The sequence below is a fragment of the Podarcis liolepis genome (genome assembly GCF_965112155.1).
Source record: "Podarcis liolepis genome assembly, chromosome: 17".
NCBI lineage: Eukaryota > Metazoa > Chordata > Lepidosauria > Squamata > Lacertidae > Podarcis > Podarcis liolepis.
The window spans coordinates 39032827-39051244 of NC_139571.1; the positions used below are offsets into that span (position 1 = coordinate 39032827).

The 18418-nt window shown below is 42.3% G+C and overlaps 2 long non-coding RNA genes across 2 annotated transcripts in view; one reads left to right on the forward strand and one right to left on the reverse strand.

Moving 5' to 3' along the window:
• LOC310696537 overlaps positions 1-18418 on the reverse strand; it is a 243674-nt gene that overhangs the window by 189921 nt on the left and 35335 nt on the right. The gene's annotated exons all lie outside the window — the stretch shown is intronic.
• Positions 74-10517, forward strand: LOC310696495. Its single transcript, XR_014520569.1, has 4 exons — positions 74-316; positions 3567-4326; positions 4512-7017; positions 7892-10517. It is a non-coding gene; the product is annotated as an uncharacterized lncRNA (long non-coding RNA).

Consider the following 18418-nt stretch of genomic DNA (forward strand, 5'->3'; position numbering starts at 1 on the left):
CATTTCCCAAGACTGAATTGGTATAGAAAGGTCGTAAGAGATGCCAGCCAGCTGCATCTGTCAAAGGGGATGGCAGCTGGCCTCTCACTAACCCCATGTGGATAGGATGATTGTGATGTAACTTCTACTATGATGCACTCATTGTTCTCTTGGTGATGGGTCAAGCTCACTGGGCAGTTTCAGTGACGTAGAGGAAGGATCTCATGGGAGCAGATGCATGCTGCTTCAATGGAGGGAAAGTTTGGGGAAACAAAATGGGAGGAAACAATTTCTTCTCACCCCCTCCCTTGCGACATCGTGCGGGCTCCTGGGACAGGTGAGCTCCCCACCTTTGTTTCAGGCAGGCCATCACCTATGGGCAGCCGGCTGGGGGTGGGGCGAGGGCCAGCATAAGGGGCCGATGCGACTCAGCCCAGGCTCACTTGGGGCAGCGAGGATGGGGTGGCCTTCTTCTTCCACCCCCCCCCCCAGCTTCAGGCCTTCTTAGGCCTCCTGCGCCTGCAGCCACACACCCCCAGCATCAGGTGGGAATTGGGGCCATACAGCCTACTTCTGGGCCTACTCAGGCCTTCCGCGACTGGTGCCGCTTGTGGGGCTGGTTTTCTGGGATCAGGTGGGTCTGCTGGGGTCTCCTCCCAGAACCAGTACAGTCCTTTCCCTCCCGCCCATGGCCTACTGTTTCTACTGTTGCCATTTGGCCTTGGGGGTGCATTTCTTGCTGCTGATTTTGCACGTACTTAGCAGGTCGCTGGTTGCTGTCTCTTAATTATTAGGATATATTTTTTAAAAAAATGTCCAGTAGTACCTTAAAAGGTAAAGGGACCATTAGGTCCAGTCATGACCGACTCTGGGGTTGCGGCGCTCATCTCGCTTTATTGGCCAAGGGAGCCAGCGTTTGTCTGCAGACAGCTTCCCGGTCATGTGGCCAGCATGACTAAGCCACTTCTGGTGAACCAGAGCAGCGCATGGAAACGCCATTTACCTTCCCGCCAGAGCAGTACCTATTTATCTACTTGCACTGGTGTGCTTTCAAACTGCTAGGTTGGCAGGAGCAGGGACCGAGCAACGGGAGCTCACCCCGTCGCGGGGATTCGAACTGCTGACCTTCTGATCGGCAAGTCCCAGGCTCTGTGGTTTAACCTACAGTGCCACCCGCATCCTTATAGACCAAAAAGCACCTTAGAGACCAACTAAATTTGTTCTTGGTATAAGCTTTCGTGTGCATGCACACTTCTTCAGATACACTGAAACAGAAGTCACCAGACCCTTACATATAGTGGGAGGGTGGGGTGGGGTTTTTCTCAGGAGGGAAGTAGGAGATGGGTGATTGACTCAATGGGTATGGTAAACATGTTGACGACTGTTAATGACTGTAATTAGTCCTACAGGAAAAAGCAAGGGATAGTATGCAGATGATTAGCATATGTAATGAGACAAGAATCCAATGTCTCTATTTAAGATCAAGTCTCTCCATAGTTTTCAGTTTAGTGATAAGTTGTAATTCAGCAACTTCTCTTTCAAGTCTGTTTCTGAAATTCTTTTGTAATAAGACAGCTGCTTTGAGATCCTGTATTGAATGTCCTGGGAGACTGAAGTGTTCTCCTACTGATTTCTCTGTCTTATGATTCCTGATGTCAGATTTATGTCCATTTATCCTTTGGCGTAGGGTTGGCCTGTTTGCCCAATATAGAGAGCTGAAGGGCACTGCTGGCATTTGATGTCATACACAATGTTAGAAGATGAGCAATTAAATAGGCCTGAGATGGTATGTTTGATGTTGTTGGGTCCAGGGATGGTGTTGTCTGGGTGTATGTGGCAGCAAAGTTGGCATCTGGGTTTATTGCAGGCTCTGGTACCAGTGTCCATGTTAAGTCTGCTTGCTTTTATTAGGATATATTAACCACTCCTTTCATTCTTGACCAATAGCATTGCATGGTCTGCTTCTTGGTGGCCTACATTTCTGGCCACCAGCACACGGCTTGGGTGGCGCAGTTTTGGCTTCAAGCGTCGAGTTTGCGGGAATCTAACGTATTATTTTGCTTTTCTTTTCTTTCTTTCTTTTTTTGCAGTGCCTACTTTTATTTTATTTTTATTTTTTGAAAAGTTTTTATTATTAAAATAATTCAGCATTAAAACACACATATTACGAATATACAAGCATACAAACATACATTTCATACAATCCTTAAAAATGTTCAAGCCTACCTACATTCAGTCCCACAGATATTTTCTTTTCCCATCACCATCCACCACCCCTCACCCCACCTTTGTGTTAGACTTCCAATCTACTCAATTGCAATTTCTTTCCACTTCTATTATGTTGTTTCACACACCTTTAACCCAGTTTTCTCCTTTTTCTATTACACATTGTTATCCATCTTATTTAGTATTTCAGTATTTAAAACGGAACTTGTTTATTCTAATAGGAGTTCTGATTTTTCAATATGGTTTTGCAAGTATCCTTTAAACACGTTCAAGTCCGTCTTCTCTTTTGAGATCCTTCCAATTTCTCCCATTGTTTTGGATATATTGTAATACTCCAATAATTTGGCAAGCCACTCTGTTTTTGTCGGTATAATACCACTTTTCCCATTTTTCGCAATCAATAGCCTTGCGGCTACTGTTGCGTATAAATATAATTTTGCTTGCTTTTCAGTATCTCCTTTAGTGGCATGTGCACAGTAGGTTGCTGGTTTTGTCTGTTAGACTTTAGTGTAGTTACCCAACTTTAGAATTCAGCTTGTTTCCACAGTGTTACATTGTCGACTAGCTGGTAATTGCTTGTCCTCACACGCTGCTTACACTATCATGTCTCCTGCTATGGCAACTGAGCATGGTGATGCCTCCTCTCTCCACACGCGTAGGTGTACAGTGAGGGGCAACCCTAGCAGTGCTGTGCAGGCAGCAAATAAGATCAAGAAAATGGTCCTCTCTACTGGCAGGAAGGCCTCCCCATCCCGCGTACCACGGCCAAGGTTTACAAAGGGGAAAATAATACTTAAAAATAAATAAATCATAGTCGGTATCTGTGTTGGATTTGAAATTGTTTTTCTATATACAATTGTTTTAACTGTTTTTCTAGATGTTTTCGTTTTGCTGTGAAATTGCTTTGAGAACTTTCAAAGGAATTGATTCAGAGATGCTGATGTTGATAATTCCCCAGGGAATTATCATGGCCTACAAACATATACATATACAGGGTAGAAAACTACAACAAAACTGGCAGAAATACAGACCTTTGAGGATTTGTCTTGGAAATTTGGTAATTTCTATGCAGATTTGAAAAGAAACTGTAATCGATCCTTGAACGAGCGTTGGAAAGCAAAAAGTCATCCTTAAAAAAAACATAGGAAAGAAACTAAGTTTAAATAAACTGATGTGATGTAAGAAAATGAATGTGTTGCTCTGTCTTGAGAAGCAGAAAAGTTCTTTAAGAGGTACTTCCTATATTGAAAAGAAAGCAACTTCTTGGCTTGTTTGTCTTTCTCTGTCTATTCAGCCTAATCACTCGAGACAGCTACAAACAGAAAAAACATTTATTTGATCATTTGATAATTTCTATGCAGATTTGAAAGGGATCTTCCAAGTTAAAAGGAACTTTAATCTATCCTTGAAGAAGTGTTGGAAAGCAAAAAGAAATTCTTAAAAAAAAAACAACCACAGGAAAGAAACTAAGTTTAAATAATCTGATGTGATGTAAGAAACTGAACGTGTTGCCCTGTCTTGAGAAGCATAAAAGTTCTCAGGTTAGTGTTAAAGCCATTCAGGTAAGTCCAAAGGAGCTATTGCAAATACATATCCTTTTATTTGCTGACTGACCTGGTTAATCACTGGAGAAAATGATGATGTAAAAATGTTTATTGGATCATCCAGTGGCTTTTTTGCAGATTGGAAATGGACCTTCCAATTGAAAAAGATCTATAATTTGTGTATTCTCAAAAAAAAGAGTTGAAAAGCTTAAGGAAAAGCCTTGTTTTCAGTAGGATCAAGGAAGAAAGAAACTAATAAGAACTAATATGTGACAGAAGAAATGAAAGGTGCTGCACTGCTTTAAGAAGAGAAGCAGAAAACATCACAGATGGGCATTGCCAGCATGCAGGTAGGTCTAAGAGAGGTAACTTATATTGGTTATTTTTCCTTACTGGAGAAATCTATGACATGTACATACTTATCTGACCATTTAGTTACTTCTCTGCAGATTGGAAAGGGGATTTTCTGCATTAAACAGAACTGTAATCTGCCCATTCTTCAAAGACACCATCACAAAGATATCTGGAGGATCAGGAAACAATTTTGTAACCAGTGGTGTGGAATAATGCAAGAAATGTAGGGAGGTCTATTATAATGTAAAAAATGTACGGAAAGTTCAATGGAGGGAAAGTTTGGGGAAAGAAAGTGGAAGGAAACCAAAGAAAATGAGCCCAAGGATACAACATCTTAAAACTTCAGCTTGCCTGTTTTAGACTCCTGATTTCTTGTTTATTTGTCTTGTATTAGGTAGGGACACTGAGAAAGAAGACTGGTCAAGCTTCAAACAGAGCTACTACTCGTATGCCCCACCAATGAATTGGTGGAAGTTGAATGATTTCAATAATATATGGGATAATAAATTAAGGTGGGCTTCTTTTTAAATTCAAGAACAACAAGAGCAGGACTTCCATCCAAGAGGTAAGAAACATCTTTCAGTTCTAGCACAAGAAATGGCACATTCTGAAGGGACTGAGATGAAGCACTCCAGAGTTCAAGGTGAGCAATTGAGTCTCTGCACGCCACACCGTATCAGTTCATTTATTTGCTTGGCTTCCTGAATATTACTTTGTCAAGGCTTGCTTACAAAGGGGGAAGTAATACTTAAAAATAAATAAATCCTAGTCGGTATCTGTAATGATTTGAAATTGTTTTTTATATACAATTGTTTTAACTATTTTTCTCTATGCTTTTCTTATGCTGTGAAATTGCTTTGAGAACCTTCATAGGAATTGATTCCAAGATGCTGATGCTGATAATTCTCCAGGGAAGATAATACCCTGGCCTACAAACATATACGTATATATACAGGAGAGAGAACTACAGCAAAACTGGCAGCAATAAAGACCTTTGAGGATTTGTCTTGGAAAGCTATGGAATCTAGTTTATGGCGAGCTCAAGAAAGCAACAGATCCATAACAAATGAACAAAAATATATGATATGAGGTAAGGAATATAATAACATGCATCAAGAACAGAGAAGTTAACTTCACTGGCATGGTAAGTCTTTAAGGAGTACTTCCTATATTGAAAAGAAAGCAACTTCTTGGCTTGTTTGTCTTTCTCTGTCTATTCAGCCTAATCACTGGAGACAGATACAAACGGACAAACATTTATTCGATCATTTGATAATTTCTATGCAGATTTGAAAGGGATCTTCCCAGTTAAAAGGAACTGTAATCTATCCTTGAAGAAGTGTTGGAAAGCAAAAAGAAATTTTTAAAAAAACAACAACCACAGGAAAGAAACTAAATTTAAATAATCTGATGTGATGTAAGAAACTGAACGTGTTGCCCTGTCTTGAGAAGCATAAAAGTTCTCAGGTAAGTGTTACCGCCATTCAGGTAAGTCCAAAGGACTATTGCAAATACGTATCCTTTTATTTGCTGGCTGACCTGGTTAATCACTGGAGAAAATGACGATGTAAAAATGTTTATTCGATCATCCGGTGGCTTTTTTGCAGATTGGAAATGGACCTTCCAATTGAAAAAGATCTATAATTTGTGTATTCTCGAAAAAAGAGTTGAAAAGCTTAATGAAAGGCCTTGTTTTCAGTAGGATCAAGGAAGAAAGAAACTAATAAGAACTAATATGTGACAGAAGAAATGAAAGGTGCTGCCCTGCTTTAAGAAGAGAAGCAGAAACATCACAAATAGGCATTGCCAGCATGCAGGTAGGTCTAAAGGAGGTAACTTGTATTGGTCATTTTTCCTTACTGGAGAAATCTATGACATGTACATACTTATCTGACCATTTAGTTACTTCTCTGCAGATTGGAAAGGGGATTTTCTGCATTAAACAGAACTGTAATCTTCCCATTCTTCAAAGAGAGAGCTCAAACAAGTACAAAGATATCTGTAGGATCGAGAAACAATTTTGTAACCAGAGGTCTAGCATAATGTAAGAAATATAAGTTGCACTCTTGCAGGAAGAGTGATGGATGAAGCATCATAGAAGAGCATCTCTGGTAGGTCTTGAAGATGTCTCCCTCTCCCCAAAAACAAAGGTACTTTGTTTCCTTTTCTTTGTATCTATAGTTTTCTTCTCAAACCAATTGCTGAAGATATCAATGTTTAAAGTTACTTGTTCATTATGATGTCTTCTTGCAGGTTGAAAAGGAATTTCCCAATTTTAAAGGAGCTGTAATATGCCCATTCTTTAAAGATACAATCTCCTCCAGTGGCTACTCTTCACCTTATCAAGGGAGCCTGGTGGGGATGCCCAAGGATGAAACAGACCATCCAGCAAGCCAATCACCCACAACAGCCCAATCTCTACCACGGCATCAGCCATGCTAAAATCATCTCTCTCTCTGTTCTTCTGGTGTATGTTCTAGACAGCTGAGACCCATCATCAGCCTTCTCTTAGCCCCCAGTATTTGTCCTCTATCTGAGCCTTGTTTTCTTTTCTCCATTAACCACACTAATCATCCCCCAGCTTTGCTCTCTTTCTACAGAGCTTATCCATACTTCCTCTTGCCCCACTGTTTCCCTCCTTTGTGACACTTCTGGTTCCTCCATTGTCCAGGTCCCACCTGCCTTTAACTAACTGATCTCTGCACTGTCCTCCTTCCTGCCAGCTCCAGTCAACACCAGCTGCCACTGCATCTAATGAATACTTGAGAGGGAAAGATTATATTTTAAAATATTGAAGACAATCCATGAAATCAATCCAACTGTCTTATGAAGCCAAGAGGTAGATTTGTCTACAGGAATTTTAACAGCCCCGGTGTTTTCAACTAGATTGAAAGAAATCAGGAACAGATGAGAGGTAAGAAATTAATACTCCAATGAATCAAAGTAGTCCTTGCTGCAGTCACTAAATTTGTTCTTTCTAATAATTACAGCACAGAATGCATGTGAAAATGAAGAAAGCAATAATTCTACTGGAAATGTCCTGGATCCAAAGCATAAAATATATACCGTACTTTTCCATGTGTAAGACGAAGTTTTTTTTACTCTAAAATTATGTGCAAAAAACATGCCTCATCTTATACATGGATAGTGAATGGGGTGGACGGGTGATTGGCTGCAGCTGCGAGAAAGAGCTTGTCATCGACGATTGTTGGCTGCTAGAAGGGCTTCTTTCGATTGGCTGCTGCTTCTCTAATTGGGCTGGTGATTGGTTTCTGCAGCAAACACTGCTGCAGATTGGCTGTCGCTGCCGTGATTGGCGGTTTCTGTTCTGGGATGTGCACGATTGCCAGCAGACCGCATTTCTCAGTTGGGTAAGAGATTTTTTTTGCTTGGGAAGGGTCTGTTTGTGATTGGCTATTGCTGTGGCAAGTGGGCAATTTTTGGCAATTTGCCCCCCCCCCCAAAGCAGTAAAACTCTGGTCAATCCCCCTCAAAAAAGCTCAACAACTCTGAGGCACCCCCCCCCCGTTTTCTTAAATCTGAGTCCCCCAAAATAGAGGGCATCTTATACAAGGGGGCGTCTTATAGACGGAAAAGTACGGTACCTTCTGTCAGAAGAATTTTAGGAGAATTTTTTTAGAAGAATCAGAAGGAAACCCTTAGCCATCAGATATGTATGTAAATGTCAATACTACTAATTGCATTTAGGTCTGTGGCTATTCTGTTTTATGTTACAATGGTACACTCCTCTTTAATTTGGGGTCTTTTGTTCTTTTTTCCTGACATAGGGCATATGGAAGGCATTGAGATGTCGCGTCTGGTGGATGTAAGGAAGACTTTGGGCATCACATTGCAGGACAGAGTCTCAGACAAAGATGTGCTTTTCCAAGTCCACGTTCCCAGCATGTCCACACTCCTGTCTCAGTGATGTCTACTCTGGCTTGATCATGTACACAGAATAGAAGATGGCAGAACCCCTAAGGACGTGCTCCACAGGGAGCTGTATTCAGGCACCAGGCCTGTTGGCAGACCAACTATGCGTCATAAAGATGTCTGCAAATGTGACATGAAGACTGGCAACATTAACCCTGCCACGTGGGAATCCTTTGCAGGCAACCACAGTGCCTGGACACAGACAGACAGGTCATGAGAAGGAATGCTAACTGGGAAGAGTGCAGGGAGAATAAATGCTAAGGTGCACCTGAAGACACTTTCATCTGCCCCAACTGAAATAAAGCATACCTCAACAGGCACTGTAGCTCTCCAATGGTTTGGCTAGCAGGACCAGTGGTCATGGATGATGGAGCTTGTAGTTCCAAAAACAGCTGGAGACCCAAGTTTGGGAAACCCCGTTTTAGATGTTTAAGGCTGCAATATGGAAAAAAACATTGTAAAACCCTTTGTGGAGCATAAATCAGTGGCTCCCCTTTCTTTTCCTCAGTATCAGACAGAATAACATCATGACTGCACACAATTCTTTCATTTTGCAGGAGAGGTCAAGGGAAAAAAAAGACCATTTGGAAATCATGAAATTGCAAACATTACCTTGCCTCCCCCTTCTGTTCCGGCTGCTGCAAGGATTTTCCATACCCTCTCCTTTTGACCGAGGTTGAATGGACGCAATTCAAATCATATTTGGACTGGGCCAGGAGTGGAGGAGAGAGGAATTTGGCAAGGTGAAGGACTGCTAATTACATCTGGCAGGAGTTTATATATGTGACTTTGTTTTTCAACTCTGGGGTGAGGAAAATAATCCCCAGAATTTTAATGGTGGAGATAAATGGCGGAGCAGGCATCTTGTCGGGGAGTTATTTATAGCCCAGCAAGTCCTTGAACAATGGAAGGAATGTTTTCAAAGGAGTGGAATGTGAATGGACAAAGGACGGTGGCAATAAATTATCTCTACACTCCAGGTCTGGGAACAGAGTGCTGGAAGGACTACATGCATGAAATGGATATTTATATATTTGTGAAACAACAATGGTGCTGATTGCAAGGGAACAAGAAAGATCAGCTTTGCAAATGGATTAAAATTAATAGAAGAATGAGAAGGTGATTAAAGAAGAAGAATGAAGTGGCATCATCAGGAAGCAATGGACATATGTTTGTAACAGGAGTAAGAAACCTAATTATTATTTTTAAAATTGTATTAAATCTTAATAATTAGGATCAATTTGTTATAATTTGGAAAACTAATATATATTATATGACTGCAATATGAAGCATGCTTGCTGGAAGTAAATTCTACTGAATTCTGTTGGAAGAAAACAAGACTGACTTTGGAGTAAGCACTGGGCCTCATGGCTGCAATGATATTCACATTGAGATTATATCTCATAGGGCTTCCGGTTTTGGTAGCCTTAATGGCGCAGCTCCCAAGACAATGGGAGATCGTGGGTGAAGGAAGAAACAAAGATGATTGAGGGTCGGGGGGAACGATCTTCACTCACGGATCATCTAAGTACCTGGCTTTCGCTCCGACATGGAATATGAGAGGCAGGGAGACTCTGAATGCAAAAGCGCTTTGCCCGTCAGTAACCCTCTAAGGCTGTCGTTAAGAAGCAGTGGTTCTTCTGTTCATTAAGAGTTTAATTAGGATTAATGTACAGACGCATGCTGGTAATGATGGGACAATATAAAAAAACTGCCAAATTGAAACAGCTACAAAGGTGTAAAGATTTGAATTGGAAAGAAGACTTCCTTTGATGCAAAAGATGGTACGTGGGGTGGGAGGAGACTTCAGCTTCCTTTTTATATATATATTGTTTGTTACATAAATGACTCGACACCCCCCCTTGAATGCTAAAAAGTTTTAATAAATGGCAAGAGAAAATAAAAGAGAACGAGGATATAGTTATGAATTGCAATGCAGAATAGAACTGTGTGTTAAAATTGAAATGGATTTTAAACAATTGGACAGAGTTGATTTTCACTGTATCGCTGCTTTAGCGAAGAAGACTTTGAAGATGTGCCAAGGCTTTGGTGGGATGCCAGATCATTATTTTGAGAGTTGGAGAAACTGGAGACTCTCCAAGGCTTTGGCAGGGTGCCAGATTACCCATTTCCTAGACTTGAAAAAGTGTGGAACAATGACTCAGTTGTAATTAGAGCCTCAGTCTCCAGAAACAGAGATAGTGGAAACAGCGATGCTGCTCAGGGCATGATGGAAACCAGGAAGAATGAAGATATAATGTTTTATAAGGACAAAAAGAAATATGGACAAAATAAATAAACACAAATATAAAATATCACACACAGGAACAATAAAGGACATAGAACTCCACTTGCAGGAATACAAATTATTAAATGTGTTAATACGAATGGAAGTTAAAAACATTGTAGCTGTTGTATAAGGGATTATGATAGAGATTGAAATGTAATTGGATTAAATAAGACTCTGGAAGCAGAATTAAATGAAATTATCTTACCTTGAAATCTAGCACACACGGGGCCATCTAAAATGTGTAATTGGCTTTTTAATTGATTGATACTGGAATTGGAATAGTAATTTGGTATTGATACAATAGGTGGGCTGTTGTTCCATATCCATGTGCACAGTGAATTATGAAGCCTTTCATTTATCTTTTTATCCAAAACCTAAACTACTTTTTATGGTTTTGGAACTTTATTTTATAGGGCTTCCAATTTATTATTATTAGGTGAGTTATGGAATCCCAGGTGATGAGTGGATCTTACTCAAGGAGTACATACAAAGGCTGGCCTACCCTCAGCGCCCTCATAATTGCTTGAGCCTGACTTTGGACTCGGCTACATCAGAAAAAAAAGGGTTTTAAATGTGTTATAACACTGTGACACCAGATGGCGCTGTAGAGTTCCATCTTTTGGCACGAGATTTTCCATTATGAGGTTTAGAACACGTTTTCCTGAAATGTTTTTTTGATGTGTTTAGATCTAGCCACTGTTGTTCTGGATGTTTACTGATGACAGGAGGCAAACAGGCAGTCTCTTGGGATGGGAAGATATACTGCAACAATTGTGTTGCAGATCACATTGGTGTTATCAGAATGCAAACTTCACAAATGAAGAACAATCAGTAACATAAATTATAATAAACCATATCATATTGGAACATAATCACACCAAATTCATATGTCCATTGTCTGCATTGGAAACCATTCTGAAAGTCTCATAAAATATATTGCAAAAGGGACCTCTACATTTACAGGTTATTTGATAATTGTTAACTCATTTTTAACATACTTTCTCCTTACCTTTGCCAAACTTTGTTAAGCAAGTCACTTTTCTTTTCTTTTCTTTTCTTTTCTTTTCTTTTCTTTTCTTTTCTTTTCTTTTCTTTTCTTTTCTTTTCTTTTCGACCTTCCAGTGCCTTGGGTAATGTTACTCTAGCTGCTTTTAGCAACATCCAAAATATAGAGGAGTGACTCCGAACAAAATATTTTGCCAAGTGTTTACTACTATTTCGCACCACATACGATGGAAACCTCCTCTATCAGAGTGCCAAAATTGTCACTTACCACCTCCTCTTTTATAGATTTTACTGATTTTCCAGGATGTCAAATACCACTGATTACAGCTCCTTAATGTTTAACAAAAAGTAGAGATGTATTCCTCCTGGGAGTAAGAAAAACCAGATTTCTTTTCCAGCTATCCAATATTCTGCATTTGTTTCTGCTCCATTTGCTTGTGCATGTTTCATGATGACGCATCTCGCACTGTACTGCAATGTGACAGAACAGCCTGGTTTTATCATTCCCTCTGCACATGTGCGCAAAACGGCACCAGGCATGAGTAAGATGGAGGTAGCAGCAAGTTCTGGAGATTGTGGAGCTTTGCAGAAGTACAGAAATCTGTGGGGAAAGCCCTAAGGGGCAAACCCTCATAGTAGCCCAATGTGTTCTATGTTCAGTGACTGACTGAGGCTGTGTATATATTACTGTCTACCCTGGCTCCAGCACACTCTCACCCCTGGTGTTTGAAGCTCAGCTTCTTGTGAAGTACCCCGATTTGATGTGCTTTCCTTCAGACCAGTTTCCATCATATTCAAAAATGGAAGCTTTGTTGAGGTGTATACAGTTCTGGCATACATTGCATGCCTGTAGAATGCAATGCATGTGCAGATGACAGTTTCAGTTAATTGGGGTCTGGTGCAGGCGCCAACTCTACTCAACACCCCCACAAAGTAGTGGGGCTGGGCCCCCTCCCTGATCTTGAGGGGCCGGGTGCAGCGGAGCCTTCCCTTGGCATCGGGCCTCATCAGGGCTTATGGCCTCCTTCCAACGCACGTGATGTCAGACATGTGTCGCACATGTGATGTCATGCACAAGCGATGAACCTCCCTCCCCATGTCGGGTGGAACTTGATGCCTTTGGGCACAGGGAAACAAATTGGGTAATGTTCATCGGGAGAAGGCAGTCCACCCCCTCTCTGGCAATTACTGCAGCATAAGAATGCGACTTGAAAAATAAGTGGGGCAAAATAAGCTTGATGTATCTCAAGCTGCTAATGTCTACATAAAAAGGTAAAAAAAAAAAAAGGTTAAGGATCCAGTCAAAGGCAACTATGGGGTCGTGGCGCTCATCTCGCTTCAGGCCGAGGGAGCCGGCATTTGTCCACAGACAGCTTTCTGGGTCGTGACCAGCATGAATAAACCGCTTCTGGCACAACGGGACACTGTGACTGAAACTACAGCACATGGAAAAGCCGTTTACCTTCCCGCCGCAGCGGTACCTATTTATCTACTTGCACTGGTGTGCTTCCGAACTGCTAGGTTGGCAGGAGCTGGGATGGAGCAAAGGGAGCTCACCCCTTCGCGGGGATTCGAACCACTGACCCTCTGATCGTCAAGCCCAAGAGGCTCAGTGGTTTGGACCACAGCGCCTCCCTTGTCCCTTTTAATGTCTATATAGCGTGACTTGGAAAGGGAGAGGGACAACAAACTGGGAAGTGGGATAGCATGGAGAGACTGGGATAACAGCAGCACACTGTGCTGCAACATTTTTTGCAGGTTCCTTTTATGCATCATCATCATCATCATCATCATCATCATCAAAAAATAATAATTTATATACCACTTGGAATTTACCCCTCCTTGAAAAATTTCATTGAGCTCTTGGCCTCCAGATATGCTATTTTGCTTGTGAAACACCACAGTTACATAATGGTTTCAACCACAGCTTCAAGCCCTTCTTGTTTCACAGATTTGATGCCCTGCTCATTTTAATCATTTAGTGGGATCATTTTGCTGGGCCACACCATGATTTTCTTTTTGTCTTGTAAATGTTTGCAAAGCCAAGTGAAGGCTCTGAACTTTCAGGCTTGCTGAATCAGCTAAACTTTGGGGCTATGAAATGTGTAGCTTGGTTCAGTGCTAACCACAAACACAGTGGTACCTTGGTTTTTGAGTGTCTCCGTTGATGAACGTTTTGGTTTTCGAACGCCGCAAACCCATAAGCAAATGCTTCACGGAAGTCAAACTTCTGAGGTGGCTTCCACTGAGTGCAAGATCCTGTTGGCTGTTGAGTCCTGTCGGCTGGGAAACAGCGCCTCAGTTTTTGAAGGTTTTAGAACTTGAATGGTCTTCCGGAATGGATTACATTCGAAAACCGAGATACCACTGTACCATCGGCTTCACTGTAACGTGGTCATGACAAACATGTATACCAGGTTGTATAGTCACCCAGGGAACTGATGGCTTTGTCACTAGGGAAATTAAAACTAAGCTGGACACACAAGCTAGAAATAGATCACATCGAACAATTTATTAATAGGAAGATATGAGCTGGCCTTCCCTGTCTCTGTCATTTGTTACTGGGAGCAGAACAGTCCAATTTCTGATCTTTTCCCCAGTTCTTACATGCTGCCAAGAGCTGGGAGGAGGGTGTCAAAGCTTCCTGGTCTGAGAAACAGGGTAGTTTGCTCTCTTTCCCCATGGGATCACAAGTAGCAAATGACACAGGGCTGTTAAATGACAAAATTGTTTGTGGCTTTGGGGGAAAGAAAAAACAAAGCCAACCAGCCGCATAGTAAACTAGTGCTACTTTCCTCTTCAGCCAAAGAGATCAATTTGTCAGGCAGCCGTTATTAACTTTCTTTAATTAACTCCCTTCCAAGGATTTGTATTAATTAAAGATCTACTTAGGCCACCTTGCTGGAAAAACAGCTCTCTCTCTCCCCCCCCAGGAGTGCACGGAACGGTGTGCTTGTGTATCCTGCTTGCAAGTCTTTAGGTAAGCCGAATGACACTAGGAGATCTACACCATACAATGAAAGCACATCCAATGTGAATTTAATGCACCGTATTTTTTGCTCTATAGGACGCACTTTCCCCCCTCCAAAAATTAAGGGGAAATGTTTGTGCGTCCTATAGAGCGAATGCAGGCTCCTTGGCTTCAGCGATAGCAACACGAAGCCTCTGAAGCGCAGAGGGAGCACTCCCTCCGCGCTACGGAGGCTTCGCATTGCTTTCCCTGAAACCTGGAGAGCGAGAGGGGTCAGTGCGCACTGACCCCTCTCGCTCTCCAGGCTTCAGGGATAGCCACCTGAGGCCTCTGGAGCGCAGCAGGAGCTCCCACTGCACTCCGGAGGCTTCGGGTTCCTTTTGCTGAAGCCGGGAGAGCAAGACTCTCCTGGCTTCAGCAGAGAGAGGGAGCTGCGCAGCGCCCCTTCAGTGAAGCAGGAGGAGAAATGGAAGGGGCTCCGTTTCTCCTGCAGAGAGGGGGAGATTTTCCCCCTCTTGTTCTCCCCTTCTAAAACAAGGTGCGTCCTATGTTCCGGTGCGTCCTACAGAGCGAAAAATAAGGTACATGCCCCCACAAAAAGAATCCTGGGAAATGTAGTTTGTCAAGGGTGCTGGGAATTGCTGCTCTGTGAGGGGTAAACGACAGATCTCAGGATTATTTTCTGGGCGTGGGGAGTCACATGCTTTAAATGTACACTGGGTGTGCTTTCAATGTATGGTGTGGGTGGAATGCCCTCATAATGTAGGTGTGTACTGCAAACAGGATTTATATCGACCCAGATTTCCACTCTGACTTCCACATCATCCTCACAGACCCTCCAAGTGTCCCTATTTTCCAGGGACAGTCGCAGACCCACAGAAGCCATCCCAGTTTCTGATCTGATCCTGGAATGTCCGGCTTTCCCTTAGGACATACCTATATTCATCGGAGAAATGTTGGAGGGTATGGAGTCATGATCCAAGGAGATAAGTAACTATACAACTTTTATAAGACATCTGAAGGCAGTCCTGTATGGGAAGTTTTTAATGTTTAATGTTTTATTATGTTTTTATATATGTTGGAAGCCTCCCAGAGTAGCTGGGGCAACTCAGTCAGATGGGTGGGGTATCGATAGTAAAATAATAATAATAATAATAATAATAATAATAATAATAATAATAATTCATTATACATTATTTCCCAGAAAGCTTTTACTACTCCACAAGACCACAACCTATGATAAAAGGTACCTTCTTTACTTTTACATTTTTGCAATTTTACTTGGAGTCAGGTACCAACAAGACATCATTTTCATACAATTTTCTCTCAATGAACAGCAGGCAGTAAGCTTCAAATCCTCTTTCCATAACTTTTCCCATGCTGACAATTGTATATTATAACGAAAACCTCTTCCCCAAGGTATCATTGACACTCGTGACTCTTCACCAGCCTGACTCATCTCTGCCTCTTGACTTCCTTCCTCGCACCTACTTCAGCTTCTTCCTCTGATTCTGGACTCCACTCTGACACTGAATCTCCCGGCTCACTAAGCCCTGTCACCTCTTCAGCTTCCAGCACCTCCTCCTCCTAGTTTTCTGCCTCTTCTCCCTCTGACCACTCACTGTCACACCCCCAGCAATCTCTGGGCTCTGAGCCTTCTTCCCTTAGTGGTTCTCCAGCTGGTTCCTCGCACCATTCCTTTGTGTCCAAGCAGCCCATGACAATAATGTCATATGTTGTATGCTGCCTGAGTGATGGTTCTTTACTGGAAGGTCGAGATATAAATGAAATAATAAAAAACAGAAACTTACTGCTGCTAAACGGCATGGACTTTATGATGGGGCCCATCACTTGCACCCCTTGGACCACTCTCTGAAAAACAGAGCAGCTTCTGAGAATACAGAAATCGGCTTCTCCTGCTCAAATCTATGGCAAGAAAGCTAAACTTAGCATCTAATTAACAGCCATTTTAGTCATTAGGTTGCTTTGTTTTTTTTAAACGGGCCAATCTATTTGCTTTTAGTTCCTCAGCTTCATTAGAGAAATAAAAACCATTTGACAGAAATAGAAATCACTTTGTGGGGACGATGGAAACCGATGGGTGGTGAAAGTTAGCAACAGTAACGAGGTGATCAGTTCTGCTGTCGCAGGAAACTCCTTGTGATTCCAACACGACAACATGGTTTTAGAGGACGTTGGGGAATCAATGTGGGTGGTAGAGTGAAAGTCAAAGATATAACTGGTGTCGGAGCCAGAGCAGCAGCGGTGGGACAGGCTGGGCTGCATTGCTCACCTGGCTGCCCAACCCTTGAAGATCCCTGCTGGTTACTGAGAGGGATGAGGCAGCGGGGAGGCTTGTGCGGTGCAGAAGCTACAGCAGGAGCATCAAATCCAGGATTCTTGGGGGGGGGGGAAGCTATGCACCTGAAATACTCTTTAAATGTACACTGTGTGTGCAGCCTGAGCCACACGTTGGCTATTCAGTGTTCTGACTTGGGGCTTCATCGTGATTTAACTTTCAAGGAACTAATGGCATCTTGAGGGCAAAGCCTTTTCTTTTCTCAAGTTATAAAAAATAATAAAAATAAAAGCCCTCCTTTAATAGAAGTTCTCACCCTGGGCCAGCAGGGTGATACTGTAGATAGTTTTCACTCAGGTCCACATATGCAAATAAGGGATTGAAAGTGACGTTCAGTGATTGGATAGTTACAGAAAGTGGTTACTGTTGCGTTGTAGTGGAGGTCTATATAAGCAGGCTGGCTGAACCCTTCAGTTCAGTTCTGTTCTGGCCTGTGAATAAACAAGAGCTGTTTGAAGAATCGCTGTGGCGTCTGATATGTTCACCCACAACGTAACAGCCTCCTTTTTTTTCCTTTTCTTTTCGTGCCAGGATGCAGGGCCCTATTGGCTCTCATTACATGTTGGAAGACACACCCAAAACAGAGAAGAGGGAAGTTTATTTGATTGTATAAAAACGAGGGAGCAAATGGCTTGGCTCTCCCATAATGTCAGAAAAATTCCCATCAATTTTAGCCACATTTTAACTCGGAGAAACCTCAGTTCTAACAATCTGTCCTACTACTTTTCTCTTCTTTTTTGCTTTTAGTCATGTTGTTGCTTGGAGCAGTGTAGCTCATGCAGCACTTACAATGCTTCTTTCATGTCAAGAAAGATGCTACCCCAGGCAAGGGGGTTCTGGCACTTAGCTATAACTTGCCTTCCTAACCTACTTTTGTCACTTCCCACTGAATCAATTCCATGTTGCCCACATCTATGTTGAGCCACAATGCCCAGAAAGGAATGCAGCTCTTACCAGTGTTTTATTGAATAGTCATAATAATTATTTTTTATTTGCCGCTCATCTAACTGGGTTCCCCAGCCACTCGGGGTGACCTCCAACAAATTAAAACATTAAACACCGTAGAACTGTTAGGATATTTCCGTTCCACCTTAAAAGGGAGCAGGTTTTGTGAGTCACAGAGTCTGCGTATTTCCTGTTCACAGGATGTTTCTGTTTTGTCTATTGCTTTCGTTTCTCTCTCTGTGCCTGAGACACCGAAGCAGGCAGTCATGTTTTCTTTGTTCTGACCAACGCTGAATAAAATTGTAAATAATGCTCTCCTGTGTGCATCTTTCGCTGTGTGAATTCTGCTGATAGAGTGTGCATCAGCTCTGGAATGTGGCAAGCGATTTCTGGAGCTCGTGTCGCTAATTGCTGATACTGTATCTACGGGAGATCGATGGACGTCCGGAGGCGACGTGGAGTCATGATGGACTTTGTCTCCCTGGCAGTATCCCAACAAGAACATCAAACATAAAAAATTTCCCTAAACAGGGCTGCCTTCAGATGTCTTCTAAAAGTCAAATAGTTGTTTCTCTGTTTGACGTCTGACGGGAGGGCGTTCCACAGGACGGGCACCACTACTGAGAAGGCCCTCTGCCTGGTTCCCAGTAATCTCATTTCTCACAGTGAGGGAACTGCCAGAAGGCCCTGGGAGCTGGACCTCAGTGTCCGGGCTGAACAATGGGGGTGGAGACGCTCCTTCAGGTATACTGTACCGAAGCCATTTAGGGCTTTAAAGGTCAGATTTAACACTTTGAATTGTGCTCAGAAAT